The 5,000-nt window shown below is 52.6% G+C and overlaps 1 non-coding gene across 1 annotated transcript in view; it reads left to right on the plus strand.

Annotated features, from left to right (window-relative positions):
- Positions 1–4,147: 4,147 nt before the first annotated feature.
- LOC124573697 overlaps positions 4,148–5,000 on the plus strand; it is a 1,910-nt gene continuing 1,057 nt past the window's right edge. The window contains exon 1 of the ribosomal RNA XR_006972074.1: positions 4,148–5,000. This exon is cut by the window's right edge and continues 1,057 nt beyond it. This is a non-coding gene — a ribosomal RNA (small subunit ribosomal RNA).

The following is a 5,000-nucleotide window of genomic DNA, read 5'->3' on the forward strand; positions in this document are numbered from 1 at the left end:
CCCTATACATGAGCTGCGAGCTGTACCAGTTACGAGCTAGAGACGCGATCGCGTTGCTCTCTGTACGAATGCCGATGCTGAGCGATCAGCTAGGAGGCGCTCCATCCATGTCGGTACCGGTGGGCGTTGCACTCGCAGTCGCAAAAACGTACGGCAAGTATATTACTCGGAAGAGGTAATGACAGTCCAAGCCCCCCTGCGTGGGGAGAGTCTTTCTAGGCCATGACCCACCGGAAAGGCCCCCCACCCCAGACATGTGACGTCACACCATCGGTATTGACGACTAGACTGATTCCTTATAATCATTTACCATACACCGGTGGAAGCTGCCGAGACGAGTAACTACATAGCGGGCTCGCCGTGTCACTAATGTACAGAGATACAACAGTTTCGACTGGAACCGGATTAAACGTATACACGGCGCTGATTAGTAATAGATAGAGCCATCAGAATACAGATAATGTATACAACTGTCCGTATACATGCTGAAAGACTCTGCTCACAATCACAACCACACGTCAGCCACACACCCTTATCACGCACTACTCTCTGCCTGTAACACGCACACAGACAATATGTAAGCACCAGCATGGAACATCACCCAGTGCATCCTCTCCGCCACATTAGACAATCCACACTGTCATAACCAGACCGGGAGATCCACTCAGAAAACAGAATATCCCACCCACCCGACAACCACCATTGCTCAGCCAAGCCACCAACACCCACACATGTCCTACACAGGGGTGCACCCAACATCACAATACTGCCTCCTCTCACAGCACACAAACAATGGCAGGAATGAAAGACACAGGTCTGCCACAAGCATGGAATGAGAGCGCCGCCTGTCATGAGCCAAAGGTGCATCCTGACGTGGCAAATCAGATGATGCCGCAGGCATCCACTTACTATAATCACAATCAACAAACCGGCCGCCCCGCCCCCCATTAAACCTTTCCTTACAACAATGTGTACTGTAACCTAACCTATATCGTACCTTAACCTAACCTATATCGTACCTTAACCTAACCTATATCGTACCTTAACCTAACCTATATCGTACCTTAACCTAACCTATATCGTACCGTAACCTAACCTATATCGTACCGTAACCTAACCTATATCGTACCGTAACCTAACCTATATCGTACCGTAACCTAACCTATATCGTACCGTAACCTAACCTACATCGTACCGTAACCTAACCTATATCGTACCGTAACCTAACCTATATCGTACCGTAACCTAACCTATATCGTACCGTAACCTAACCTATATCGTACCGTAACCTAACCTATATCGTACCGTAACCTAACCTATATCGTACCGTAACCTAACCTATATCGTACCGTAACCTAACCTATATCGTACCGTAACCTAACCTATATCGTACCGTAACCTAACCTATATCGTACCGTAACCTAACCTACGTCGTACCGTAACCTAACCTACGTCGTACCGTAACCTAACCTACGTCGTACCGTAACCTAACCTACGTCGTACCTTAACCTAACCTACGTCGTACCTTAACCTAACCTATGTCGTACCTTAACCTAACCTATGTCGTACCTTAACCTAACCTATGTCGTACCTTAACCTAACCTATGTCGTACCTTAACCTAACCTATGTCGTACCTTAACCTAACCTATGTCGTACCTTAACCTAACCTGTATTGCGCCTTAACCTAACCTGTATTGCGCCTTAACCTAACCTGTATTGCGCCTTAACCTAACCTGTATTGCGCCTTAACCTAACCTGTATTGCGCCTTAACCTAACCTGTATTGCGCCTTAACCTAACCTGTATTGCGCCTTAACCTAACCTGTATTGCGCCTTAACCTAACCTGTATTGCGCCTTAACCTAACCTGTATTGCGCCTTAACCTAACCTATATTGCGCCTTAACCTAACCTATATTGCGCCTTAACCTAACCTATATTGCGCCTTAACGTAACCTATATTGCGCCTTAACGTAACCTATATTGCGCCTTAACGTAACCTATATTGCGCCTTAACGTAACCTATATTGCGCCTTAACGTAACCTATATTGCGCCTTAACGTAACCTATATTGCGCCTTAATGTAACCTATATTGCGCCTTAATGAAACCTATATTGCGCCTTAGCCTAACCCACATTGCGCCGTAACGTAACCCACATTGCCCCTTAACGTAACCCACATTGCGCCGTAACGTAACCCACATTGCCCCTTAACGTAACCCACATTGCGCCGTAACGTAACCGATATTGTGCTGTAACCCAACACACGTTGGGCCTTAACCCAACACACGTTGGGCCTTAACCCAACACACGTTGGGCCTTAACCCAACACACGTTGGGCCTTAACCCAACACACGTTGGGCCTTAACCCAACACACGTTGGGCCTTAACCCAACACACGTTGGGCCTTAACCCAACACACGTTGGGCCTTAACCTGCTCTGTAATTGTCATACGACGCGTTAAATTAGTGTAGTGTTGCCTAACTGCAACCCCCGCAATATAGTTTGCTACTCGCACTGCCCGGTCCCCAGTGTATCGCTTCATGTTAAACACCTTGCAGCTATACACTGTAATGTGGATGGCAGCAGGACGTACATGCTCAATGCCCTTTGCAGTTGTTCATTGGCATTTGCAGTTGTTCATTGGCATTTGCATGGCGAAGCACTTAGCCTACGCTGTGGTACGGCGTGTGTCAACTGTCCGCTGATGTTGTACGTCCAAATCACACACTGTACTGCACATTGGTCCTCATGTACTGAATGATACATCGTGGTACATGTGACCGTACAACGACTGCGCCAACAACGGCGAACCATGCGGTCCAAATGTTGTGCACTCAGCTACGTGTCGTCTCCCTATAAGAGCTGGATTGCAGTGTGGTATGCCCTGGATGGCGATCAGCATGAGCCGTCTGTTGATGTAGTGGCGCGTGTTGTCAGACGTAGTCGTCTCTTCTCACACACCGTGATAGCATGGTGCACTGCGTTCCACATCTGCGACATGCGACAGAGGCCGGTTGACAGTCGTTCGCGCAATGGACATCGCATACGTACGGGGGCCACCTTCCACGTGTTCGCGAAGCGTGCACATGTTGTTGCGTGTATGTGGGCAGACATAGTGTGTCGTGACACCTGACACAGGCATGCAACAATCGTTGAATTTGCAAATGGCGATGGACGCCTACGTTTGCTGGTGACGTTACGCAAATGAACAACTGGTAAACCGTTGTGGTGCGGTTGTTCTCGCTAGAGGTGAATCAGTGATGGCGACGATCGGTTGAGCTACCAACCGGTTGTTCCAGCGATACCCACCATGCCCACGAACGTGAATGGCATCTGGGTGTGAAGCGATACGCGGCGGTGGCTGGGTGGGACCGTCCCCGGCCGGTGAGGGGGGGCCTCCCGGCGTGCTGGCCGCGCGGTGCGTGGGCGCACGCGCTACAGCCGGCTGGTGGGGGCGGCCAGTGGCAGGCGCGCCGGCCGACGGAGGCGGCAGGCGGCGCAGCTGCGCGCCGGCGCACCCTGCACGCGGCGCCGTGCGGCCAAAGTAGGTCCTCGCGGGCCCGGTGCGAAGCGCGGTGGACATCTGCAGTGTGCTGGTCCGATTGAGGACTGTGTGCGCTGAGGATGCGCCGCCGCCCGGCGCTCGGCGCCGCGACGCCGTCTGCTGCTCGGTCGCCTCTGCGGTTCTCGCAGGTGGTTTGTATCGCAGCTGTGCGGACGTGTTGGCGCGTGCGCTGTGCTGGGAGAGTTCGCTTCGGCACCCAAGTGGGGCTTTTGTCCTTCTGTGGCGCTGGCGTTGGAGCTGCCGGTCACCGTAGGTGGCGCGTGTTGTCTCCCGCCGGCAATGCCACGACAGCACGCTCCCGGGCCTCTGTCGGCAGCGGCAAGCTCAGTTGGGAGCACGGGTGGTCGCACCTAAAGCGTCTACTCGCCAAACTCCGGGCGATTGCGCCTCTCTCGAACCCGACCAAGTACTTAGGACGGCGCTGCGCGCCGCCGGGACCTGAGAGGGTTTCGAGGTGTATGGTGCAGGGGAGCTCAGCCTCCTCCTGTTTGCAGAATAATTGAGCGGACGCTTGCGTGTTCGCGCGGGCCCCCGGGACACACTCCCGGGCGGCCGGCTGCTCAGCTCTAGTTGACGCAGCTCCCTGGTTGATCCTGCCAGTAGTCATATGCTTGTCTCAAAGATTAAGCCATGCATGTCTCAGTACAAGCCGCATTAAGGTGAAACCGCGAATGGCTCATTAAATCAGTTATGGTTCCTTAGATCGTACCCACGTTACTTGGATAACTGTGGTAATTCTAGAGCTAATACATGCAAACAGAGTCCCGACCAGAGATGGAAGGGACGCTTTTATTAGATCAAAACCAATCGGTCGGCTCGTCCGGTCCGTTTGCCTTGGTGACTCTGAATAACTTTGGGCTGATCGCACGGTCCTCGTACCGGCGACGCATCTTTCAAATGTCTGCCTTATCAACTGTCGATGGTAGGTTCTGCGCCTACCATGGTTGTAACGGGTAACGGGGAATCAGGGTTCGATTCCGGAGAGGGAGCCTGAGAAACGGCTACCACATCCAAGGAAGGCAGCAGGCGCGCAAATTACCCACTCCCGGCACGGGGAGGTAGTGACGAAAAATAACGATACGGGACTCATCCGAGGCCCCGTAATCGGAATGAGTACACTTTAAATCCTTTAACGAGTATCTATTGGAGGGCAAGTCTGGTGCCAGCAGCCGCGGTAATTCCAGCTCCAATAGCGTATATTAAAGTTGTTGCGGTTAAAAAGCTCGTAGTTGGATTTGTGTCCCACGCTGTTGGTTCACCGCCCGTCGGTGTTTAACTGGCATGTATCGTGGGACGTCCTGCCGGTGGGGCGAGCTGAAGGCGTGCGACGCGCCTCGTGCGTGCTCGTGCGTCCCGAGGCGGACCCCGTTGCAATCCTACCAGGGTGCTCTTGAGTGAGTGTCTCGGTGGGCCGGCACGTTTACTTTGAACAA

Source organism: Schistocerca americana, unplaced genomic scaffold (genome assembly GCF_021461395.2).
Source record: "Schistocerca americana isolate TAMUIC-IGC-003095 unplaced genomic scaffold, iqSchAmer2.1 HiC_scaffold_184, whole genome shotgun sequence".
Lineage (NCBI taxonomy): Eukaryota > Metazoa > Arthropoda > Insecta > Orthoptera > Acrididae > Schistocerca > Schistocerca americana.